Raw genomic sequence first — 11,730 nt, forward strand, 5'->3', positions numbered from 1 at the left:
TGCTAATCAAACCTCCCGCATGGCCTTCAAACGACAAATGAACGTTTTTTTAGAACATCATTACCTGTTATTCACAGCCTATGCAGGTTGTCTTCACTAAAGCAGGCGTAATGCGTGCACGCGCGTTCTCGGTTGTAAACATACAGCTCGCGGTCAGCTCACGTGGGATTTCGCGCCCACGAATACATCATTACATGAAGACAGAAATGACCTTTTTTTGGTGAATTATACCTTATAAATACAGTATGTGACACTTTTAACGCCATTTGAAGGTATCAATGTTGCTCTGAAGACTTGTGCGAATGCCTTGCTTCTCTCCTGACCTTGTAAATATAATTGGCTGAATCGTAGAAAAGCTAAATTGAGATCGTGTGTAGGGTCCAATCGAGATTGTGATCTTTTTTTGAATAATCGTGCAGCTCTAGATGAAAACACTTTAAAATAAAAATAAAACGGTGGGATTCCCTTCCTTTCCATTACAGGTGCCATTGCCTCTCCTATGCAATCATCAAAACAGTCAGTTCATATAGCGATGTGTGTTCAGAAGCACTGCATAATGATAAATAGAAGCTGTTTCCCAAATGGATTATCCACATGTGATTTAAAGCGGAGTGACCACTCTTTTTTTTTTTTTTTTTGGGTGCATGTTTCAACAGACATATACACATAATAATAATAATAATAATAATAATAATAATAATAATAATAATAATAATAATAATAATAAAACAACAACACTTTTTTTTCGCATCCCATTGTTGACAGGTGTGCTCTAGCGCAGAAGTACCATGCCTATGGCAAACTATTATGCTATAGGCATGGTATATTATTAATATTATTATTATTGAATTTACAGTTAATACAATTTTCTGAAATAATGCACTTATATATTTTAAATATATATATTTTGCACCTATGGGACCATGCTTGCCAGCTAAACTTGCCCTAATTTACAGCTAGTTCAATATAAAACCAATTAAATATGAAGCTGACATTCGGCAATCAAACCCTCCAATATAAATAGTGTTTTGACAGCCGTCAATGTCAAAAAATGTTTTAGTGCTGGGTGGATCCGTGTTCCTGTTGTGCTTATATGTACATCAGTTGTCAAATATGACAACAAGTATTAGTATAAAAGTGCATTTAATGTAAATTTATTACAACATAATATAGGTTACCATTCACACACATCAGTTTTTAGCCTTTTGTGATATTAAAGACTAAATAAATGCTAGACTACTGAACAAAAATAATAACAAATCATATTTCCCACAGGAACATACCAGACAGATCTTCTGACGTGTTACCGAAAGACATTCAACGTGTTCGGTCGTGCATGTCTCCTGAATGAAAACACAAAAGAAAGGTGTTTCGCACAGTGATGGGCTGGATTGCTGTGTTTGTTATTTTAAGAGATGATGACTGCTGGCTTTTAAAGCCCATCAGAAGGACCCTGTCAGAAGATATGCAGACCCTCTCTGTCTCTCTCACACACACACGTATATTAAAGATTACATGATTCATCTGGATGCCAAGCAAAAGTTCAGTTCAAGCCAAAAAAGTAAGTGCAATTTTAAAAATGTCTGAAGATGTCTGTAAGGAAGAAGGAAGCTATGGCCAAATATAGCACCTGCAAATGTTTTTCTAAATGTATATGTGAATAAATAAAGAAATAAAATATTGCAATAAAAGAGATTTCAATGAGTCTACTGAATTTTGCTCCAAAAAAGGTGATTGACAGAGCTTATAATGACTCCAAACCAGAAGTTCCTTGACATTTCTTTTTCACTGACTGCAATATTTCACATATATTTAAACAATGTTAAAACTCTGACAGCATAAGTGTGCAGTCCTGGGGCAATATCACCTACGCCAACAGGAAGATAACACAACAGCCCATTGTTGCGAACAAAACAGAAGTTGTATTGTGGTTAAGCTGTTTCAGTTCAAAAGAATTCAATGTCGAAAGAGTTGAGTCCAATTAAGAAACACCAGCAGCCTTCACTGGGTGTTATTCCAGGGCTCAGCCATGTTTCTGTTGGCCTGCCCGCCCAAGGTATGATGGGGAAAAATGTTCCTGCTGTGAATGTGAGATATTTGAACAAACAAGTGTGCACAGGTTAGAGCAGTAGGGCAACTCTTAAGAAGTGAGGTCCACTGGGGGAATTAGATGACGGGGCTGATCTCAATTCACACAGAAGTTTTGCCAGGGATGGGTTCGCGCCGCTTTGATGACCTTTTGTTGATCTGAGAAATCCCGCTGTTGGAGAAGCGAGGAACGATCAAAGTCCAAGGCAGAGATAATGAGGAATAACAGAGAGTTTGTTATTAAGAATATTAAGCGTCTTGGATCGGCCTGGCATGAGAGATCTGTCGGCTGTCGGAGAGGCTGAGAGCATTAGCTCATCATTTAGTAAATAGAATTAATGCGAGCATGCAGAGATGATTCACTCAAAACTCTGATATTATTTATTCACTCATGTCATTCTAAACCTCTGAGATTGTCTTTTATGGAACATGAAAGTGATTTCTTTTAAAGAATAACTTGGGCATCACATTCAGTAGAAATAAAAGTGATTGAGGGCTTTAGCTAACATGCTCCAAAATGACAAAAAGCATCATACAGTAATATAGCTTGTTAGTAGTTGAGTGATGAAAATTTAACTTAGGCTTTTATTCTCTGACATATTTGAATTCTGTTCAGAATGCAAAATCTTTGTCAGATTTTTTCATAGTTAATTCAGTTAATCCAGGTCACAAAACTGGTCTAAATAATTCATATGTTCAAAGGTCAATGACTTATTAATAGTTGTCTTTACAAACATTGGTGCATGATATAACCAAATATAGTCATTCATTCAGCTTACTCCCTTTATTAATCTGGAGTCGCCACAGCGAAATGAACCGCACATGTTTTACACAGCGAATGCCCTTCCAGCTGCAACCCAACACTGGGAAAACTATATATATATATATATGTGTGTGTGTGTGTGTGTGTATATATATATATATATATATATATATATATATATATATATATATATATATATATATATACTGCTCAAAAAAAAGGAAAACTTGGGAGTTACATTGTGCTGGTTAATAGTTGCCTTTATTTATTTCAACAGTATATTTATTATTATTATTTAATTAATTAATTTATTTATTTGTTATTTCAAAAGTCTTAAGGACATATGTCAAGCATTGTGAGTTTCCTAACGTTTTCTAATCTTCTAATTGCTTTGCATTATGATGAAATATTTGCTACATATTTCTAATTCACATTTAAATTATTCAATCATTCATTAATTTTCTTTTCGGTTTAGTCTATTTAATCCAAGGTCACCACAGCAGAAGGAACCGCCAACTTATCCAGCAAATGTTCTATGCGGCGGATGCCCTTCTAGCTGCAACCCATCACTGGGAAACATCCATACACACTCATTTACACTTCAGACAGTTTAGTATACCCACTTCACCTATACCACGTCTTTGGACTTGTGGAAGATTACGCGAACACGGGGAGAACATGTAACTCCACACAAAGATTCCAACTGTCCCAGCCGAGGCTTGAACCAGTGACCTTCTTGCTCTGAGGCGAATGTGCTACCCACTGCGCCACTGCGTCACCCCATTAAAATGATATATAATTAAAAAAACATTTTTTTTAAATAAAAACAAACAGAACAAAATAAACTATTAAATTAGCCTTCTTGAAAAATTTTACTTTTATGTAGTTTTCTTTTAAAGCTGGACGGTTTTCAACAAGAACTAATGAACATTATTCATGTCTACAATGACATCAGGTGAGCAAATAAATAGTTATGGTTTTTGATGTATACTATAATGTTTCACATAAAAATTTTATAATATGTGTGAATTTCCTTTTCCCATCTATTGTATATATACTGTATCACATTTAAGGCCGATTTATACTTCTGCATTGAGTGATTGGCATGACCTACATCGCCTGTCTTGCACGTAGTTGTGCATTTATACTTCTGCGTGCTGTGTGTGTTGCCCTCCAATAACACTTCTGAAATGCTAGCAGGCAGCATGGTTTTCTGTGTCGAGTTCTTCATGGGTGTTTTTTATTTTTTTCAGAGTACTCGTGGATGTGCAACAACTTTAATCATACGATAAACACAAAACGAAAGTTTCCATATGGAGCTCCTTTATGGGACTTTATGGGATCGCCCATGCTCGTCAGCACTACCAAACCGACCATGGTTTCCTCTACATTCATTCTTCCATGGCGGTTGCCACATCAAAACGCATCCCGCCACGGCTACATTCCAACTTCTTATTCAATAATTGTTGTCATTGTTGTTGTTTTTAATAGCGGGTTATAATTGCACCAAAACTTATTAAAAGGTAAGTAAATTATAACAGCGCAAACTTTTCTGTAATCGTAGTAGTGCTGTGCGTTATTTGTTTGACCCTTTGAGGTTACATGCTGACTGACTGACTAACAGGTGCGTGATGCATGAGGCCAGCAAACACAACGTAGCTTTTAGTTAGGATGAACACAGTTTCCACAATTTTAATATATTTATAGATAAAAATCCAGGGTTCTGAATACAATGACTTCATCTTGCTGGAGTTTATGGCCGTTTCACTTTACTTCAGGAAGCATAAATGCTGCTCTGTAGGTCTATTGAAGACATTCCTAAATATTTCTGGCAAATCTAACAAATGTTGGAGACATACTCACTACATAAACGCTAAACTTACTTCAGCAGCATTTGATTGAGAGCGCACAAGAAGATCTGCGCTTGAGTAGTGTTTATTTGAGGGGGTGTGCAAGAGGTTTTGTGCACGAGCAGAGGAAATCGAAGTGCAAGCAAAAAGATTTGCATGCTCCTATTGCATAAATGCGATCTCGACTTGTAATACTGTGCTCATTTCTCCATTTGTCATTAAAATAACGCCATAGGTAGTTGGTAGATTTGTTTAAGTTCTGCCACCACAGCTGAAAAAAATCCTAGAGGAAACACTGCCGACCAATCGCAGAGCTTGCATTATGCGTTGTTGTGACGTGTAGTTACATTTTTTGGTGCACGTTAGCATCAGCCACGGCAAGGACTATGCGACTGCACCGGACCATACATGTGCGCTTGATGTATAAATCAGCCTTTAGTGTAATTCACTTTGGTTTTATCATTATATATTAAAAAAAGAAAGACATTTTTTCAAGAAATATTCAAAAAAGTGTCAAATAAGGTGTCATATCAAAAACAATGTCTTCATGTTTGATTACTCCTGCTCATAATGACACAAGGTGAGCAAGTAATAACAGAATTCTCAATTTTGGATTGAACCAGCTCTGTAGGGATTTATGGAATGTGAAGAAGTGCAATATCACTGGCCCTAGTCTGGATTAGAAACAGCTCTTGCACTCAAACTCTAGTGTTCATACACAGAGTCCAGATCCTCCTGGACCTCAGCAGTTTAGAAATGAACTCATCCTGGTCACACAGGGGGAGCAGAGCGCACTGTGCAGGACTTTATTGCTCTGGATAATATTGACTCAACTTTGAGCTCCTCAGCATCAGCCTGTAATGGTGTTTATCCAGGAGAGGGCTGAGGGGAATCCACACTCTCTGAAACACAGATTAAAGGCCAGAGTGGAGCATCAGTCCGCTCTGGTGTCTTATGGAAACATTACATGCATTCAAACATAAGCAGCTTCACCCCAAAATCAACTGGAAAGCAGCGGGCAGAAAGTCTCATTACGATTCTCTCCATTCCATTCATTCCAGATGCAACCAATGAGGTCATTACCATTTTCACGCAAAATTGCTAATAAACACAGGTGGTGAGGGAAGTGTTTTTCTAAAGGTACAGCCGAGGCAAGGAGGACTAGTCAACAAGTGAGAGAAATTAATCATGATTAATAAAGATGTCTATTCATTTCTACGAGACAGTTAAAACACATAATCATGACATTAGAAATCAGTATTGACTTGATCTTTTGAAATATAAGTACAAGTATCATATATATATTAAAACATGCTCATCAATTTTCAATTCAATTCAATTCAGCTTTATTTGTATAGCGCTTTTACAATGTAGATTGTGTCAAAGCAGCTTCACATAAATGGTCATAGTAACTGGAACAGTGTGGTTCAGTAACTGGAACAGTGTGGTTCAGGTTTTAGTGTTTTCAGTTCAGTTCAGTTTAGCTCAGTTCAGTGTGATTTAATCATTACTGAGAGTTCAAACACTGAAGAGCAAATTCTCTTTTTTTTCTCTTTTATTTTATAAACAAAGTATTAATTAAAGCCTTAGAAATGGCTTGTTTTGTTATATTCAGGGATGATACAAGGTCATATAAATAGTATCTGCATTTGACTGCCTCCAGAGTCAGATCAAATCATTTTTATTTCTAGCACTTTTTATTTCTAGCACAGAGTAGACTGTGTCAGAGTAGCATAACATAAATAAAGAAAAAACATAATAAAAAGCCATAGCAATATTTTAGATCGTGAAACATTCCAGCATATCAGGCAGGGAGCCGAGCTGTGGTAGAATGCTGATGTAGTTCTAGTTCAATTGAAACTGATTCTGTTAAAGGATGATCACTGAAGAGCAGCTTCACTAGCACTATCCAAGCAAGCCAAAAGCCAAAAGAAATCAAAACTTCACCAATTGACAGAAGTGAAGAATAAACCTTGGGAGAAACCAGACTCCCAGCGACCAGCTCTCGTCTGGCTAAACAAAAAGGGGTAGAGCTGCGGTCTAAAATATGTCAAAGTTGTTGTGAATGAGGAAGAGGAAGATATCAATGAACAGTGTTGGGGAAAGTTATATATTACAATCTTGAGTCACTCAAGTAAAAAAAAAAAACTATTTCTTTACTTTTTTTTAAAAGAACTTTGCTTTTTTTAAAAGATTAAGATAAGCCGATTAAGATTTTAGCATATTACCTTTAAACGTTATTTTTCCCAATACTGTCAATGAATATTTATACACCATTTCACTATAAATCTTTGACTGTTTGTGTTATTTACCTCAACAGCTGACACTTCCATAAACTGGATGCAAGAGCAGCATCAAAAGCAAATAATATATAACGGATGTACAGTACATTCTCCACATGCTTGAGTCTGCAGACAAACAGGACCATAGCGTCCACTCGTTTTAAAAAGTTTAGTTCTAACTTGCTTGAACACACTTTCCAGGAAGTTTTTATTATGCTAGTTAGAGCTTGATTAGCTAGTTCATGTGTGCCTAAATTGGGGTTGGAAAAGAGCTGTGCAGAGCACCAGCCCTCCAGAACCCTTGCTTTAGAGTTTGGGACCCCTGCTATAGAGCAAGCCTTTTAAGGCCTCGTCCACATGTACAATTGAAGTCAGAATTATATAACCCCACCCCCTAAGAATTGTTTTTCTTTTTTAGATAATTTATATTTACAAATAACGTTTAACAGATCAAGGAAATTTTCACAGTATGTCTGATAATATTTTTTCTTCTGGAGAAAGTCTTATTTGTTTTGTTTCAGCTAAAATAAAAGCAGTTTTTAAAGTTTTAAGAACGATTTTAAGGTCAAAATTATTAGCACCTTTAAGCTATATATTTTTTTCCGATAGTCTATAAAACAAACCATCGTTATACAATAACTTGCCAAATTACCCTAACCTGCCTAGTTAACCTAACTAACACAGTTAAGCCTTTAAATGTCACTTTTAGCTGTATAAAAGTATCTTGAAAGATATCTAGTAAAATATTATTTACTGTCATCATGGCAAAGATAGAATAAATCAGGTATTAGAAATGAGTTATTAAAACTTATGTTTTAAAATGTGTTGGAAAAAAATCTTCTCTCCGTTGAACAGAAATTGCGGAAAAAATAACCAGGGGGCTGATAATTCTGACTTCAACTGTACATGGGTATTTTTTAAACAGGGTTTTCCCCTATTTCATAAAAAATAAAAAAAAATCCATCCACATAAAAAAGCAAAAACGCACTGTGATGAGCGTTAAGGGCATGCCGAACCAACAGGCAGTGATAATGACACTTTTATGCTGCGTTCACACCAAATTTGGGAATTAAGTATTTGCATGAGTAAATTGCATACAAATCAATGCAAACATGAGAACAGAGGTGTATTACCATCCTGCAGCCAAACCACACAAATTATGTGAAGAGTTTGCCACAAATGTGTGGATTTTTGCCTCATTTGCATCTTCCGCGTTTGGTGTGAACTCAGCCGTGTTAGCCAATAAGAAAGAAAAAAAAAGCATGCACACTGTTGTCATGACGTCACAAACTATGTATAGTAAACCTCACAGGCTCACTGATTTACAATATGATCGGTCATTTCAACAAGTGTAATGTAAACAAGTTAGTTATTATGAGTATGGAAAATGTCTTTTCCTGCATTTATTCTGCTTCAGGAGTCAGTCTGTTGACTGTAAACAACACCACAAACAATGCAATAAATACTTTTGAAGAAAAATTTGCTTTGTCGTTGAACCTGAGAAAAACTTTGAAAATTATCATAAAGACATAGTCTCCATGCTATAATAATAATGATGAAACCATTTTTAACTGCGGGGACATATCTTTATTAGTACAATTTGGCTGTATTATTTATGTCCCCTTCAAAAAAATGCTGGAAAGAAATTTTATATTTATTGTCCCCCACTATTGTTAAATCAGATTTACGCCCATGCCCAGATGTGTCTGATTGGGTTTGGAACTAAACTTTGCAGGACACCGGCCCTCCGGGACTGAGTTTGGGCATCCCAATGTACAGTTAATTAGCCATGTTTGTGATTAGATTTTAATAGTAAAAATAATTTAAAAACACTTAAACAAATGTAATTCACAATCCATCAAACTAATCCTTTCACCATTTTTCATTTGAATTGAGTAATTTCTGTTTGTGAATCAGTGGCCGTTTCACTGAAAAATTTTATTTTATTTTAACAGGCCCTAGATCTCTTAACAAGCTCACAACACTCATCATCTGACAGCTGTTTCAGCCAGAAAGCCGGAAGCAGTTTCGTCGTTTGTCGTATTTCTACTTTTCTCCAACAAATGTTCTCAAAAATCTCACTTTTGCACAACTCCGATCACTGGCAGACTGGTGTCACTAAAATCTCTGTGATTGTGAACAACAGCAAAAAAGAATAAACGGTCCATTCAAATTATTACACTCAAAACAAAGGAGAAGCAGATCGATTTGACTGTATTATGGAAATACCTCGCGCTCTTGATGTTAAAACATTTACCATCGATATGCAGAGGAATGATCTGCTCTCAATTCTGCAGGTGTGAGAGCTGTTGTGTAGTGATGTGCCACCTTTGAGTGCTCTGAGGCAAGGGAGAGATGGATGGCTTCACCCGTGGCTCGTCGCAAAGAGTAACCATAGGAATGTACAGCACGGACACATGAGAGTCTTGAAAAAATTCCAGTAACACCTAAATACAACTAAAAAATAAATAAATAATATTAAAACAAGTCACTTTTTTTGAAAATTTGTCACTAGGGGGTCTAAAATGTCGCTAAGTTGGCAACAATGGCCGTCAGAGTCTTTGATCAAAGCACTCACACCTCGTGCAAGTGCAGTAACGAAGGAACATTCTATTATTCATAGGGGCCCCCGATTTTGAAAAGTAATAACATTAAAATTCTGACAGTTATAGACTTTTAGATTTTACAACCTATGATAGCAAATGCATAAAAGAGCAATATGATTTTATTGGCTTCTTGCCATTGGTCAGTGGCCTCTAATTGCCCAGCGCCCCAAGCGGCTGCTTAACTCACCTATTGGTTAGGACTGCCCCTTCATGACCCAACTCTACCTGTAGTTTAGAAAATCTTCACCCTGGCCAGAGTTTACAGAAAATTTTTGTTTAAGTCACCTGACATTGCGTTTTCATGCGGACAAACAGCAAAACAGTGTAGAAAAAGAAGTTTTGAAAATACACACGTTCATGTGGATAGTGCCTAAAACAGCAAGTCATTTACTGCCTTTTTACTTATTGAAAGAAACAAAACCTAAACCTTCTTATGATCACTGGCCAAAATGTGCAGTACACAAAATGATCTTGAGATTTGAGAACATTTTTTAAAATGAATGCATATAAATCTAGAAATTTTTTAAATTCGTTCTGCATGTGTAGAGGTTAAAACAACGCAAATATACACACAAACACAAACTCCTACTGAACCCATCTGAAAAAAAAATTCACCCTTTTTTCCAATCTTTCATTCTCATTTTCACCTCGTAAAGAGAAAACAATTCATTAAGAAATGCACATGCACAGCCTCTGTGATTGGCAAAGATTCTACACTGGCTGCCCACATCCACTACTCAAGACGGCTCTCAAATATCTCAGCTTAACTGACTGTTAAACAAGTTAATTTATCTCACCTGATCTAGTGAAGGGTTTGCCCCTGACCTCATGGCTGTGTGATCATTCTCTCATGCTTACAGCTGCATTCCTATAGTGCTGAACAGGCCATGCAATCCACACATCTCATTCCACGGGCCACTGTGTAAACAGGAAGAGATACAGGATCTCAGAACAGTTGATCTGCAAAGTGGGCACAGGTCCAAGCTCAGAAGAAAGAGAGAACAACTGAGGTAAAAAAAGAACAGATACTTAAAAAATTTGCAGATGCTTGCATGTCATATGTGGACATTCTGGGTTTTATGTGGTTTTACAGGAGGACATTTTCGGTACATCCGGCCGGTTAGTGTCAGGGGCTTGAATGTTGTGACAGGGAAGTTAAACTAGGGGCCATTGCTGCGTCACACACTTCAAAACATTATATATGAATGTGCCTTCTCTAGACACTTTTAAGCATATACTGCATGTCTTATGTTAGTCGTTCTTTTATCATATCTTAAGGGGATAGCTCAACCAAAAATGAAAATTCTGTCATCATTTACTCACCCCAAACCCAGCCTTTTATTTCTTCAGTTTAATTTTTTGAAATTTATTAAATAACTAAATTGGATGAACTGCTTGATTTAAAAAGTTTTAAAAGAATGATTCATTCATTACTACTGTCATAATAACATTTATTTAACCAGAAAAGTCAACTGAGAACCATCTCTCATTTACAATGACGACCTGGCCAAGAGGCAACATAAAAAGTATGTTATACAAAGTAAAAAGTAGCAGGGACACAATACAATAACAATTTCACAAATGCAGATAATAACATATAAAGCAAGGAAATACTCAAAACAAGCACAGTGATCTTGTACTATTGACTGGATTGAATTTTTTAAGGATTACAGTGGAATGAAAGTGTTGAGCTTTAAAGTCTGCTGAAGATGAGTCCAAGCAACAGCAGCAGAAAACTGGAAAGAAGAGCAACCAAATGAAGTGCAATCTTTGAGTATGCAAAGGTTAATAAAAATAATAGAGCAAAGGTTTTGACAAGTTTCCTAAATGTTAAAAAGTGACTGTAAACATAGTGGGAAACACTTAATTTTGATGGTCCATTTGAGTATTAGTAGACTGTCTGCTTAATATCTGTTGATAATGCTCCTTCAACAGACATCGAACTGACTATAAGAAACTTTGCAAGTTCATGTCAACTTACACTAACCCTAACCCCAACCTAATCGTCTACTTATAATCTAATAAAAATTAGTTGGCATGTAGATGCAATGTAACTTATATTTAACAAACGGACCGACAAAATAAAGTGTGACCATATAGTGGAGTTTTCCCAATAAGAGTTTTGTGAATAAACAGGAACC

The sequence above is a fragment of the Danio rerio genome, chromosome 13 (genome assembly GCF_049306965.1).
Source record: "Danio rerio strain Tuebingen ecotype United States chromosome 13, GRCz12tu, whole genome shotgun sequence".
In the NCBI taxonomy this organism is placed as follows: domain Eukaryota; kingdom Metazoa; phylum Chordata; class Actinopteri; order Cypriniformes; family Danionidae; genus Danio; species Danio rerio.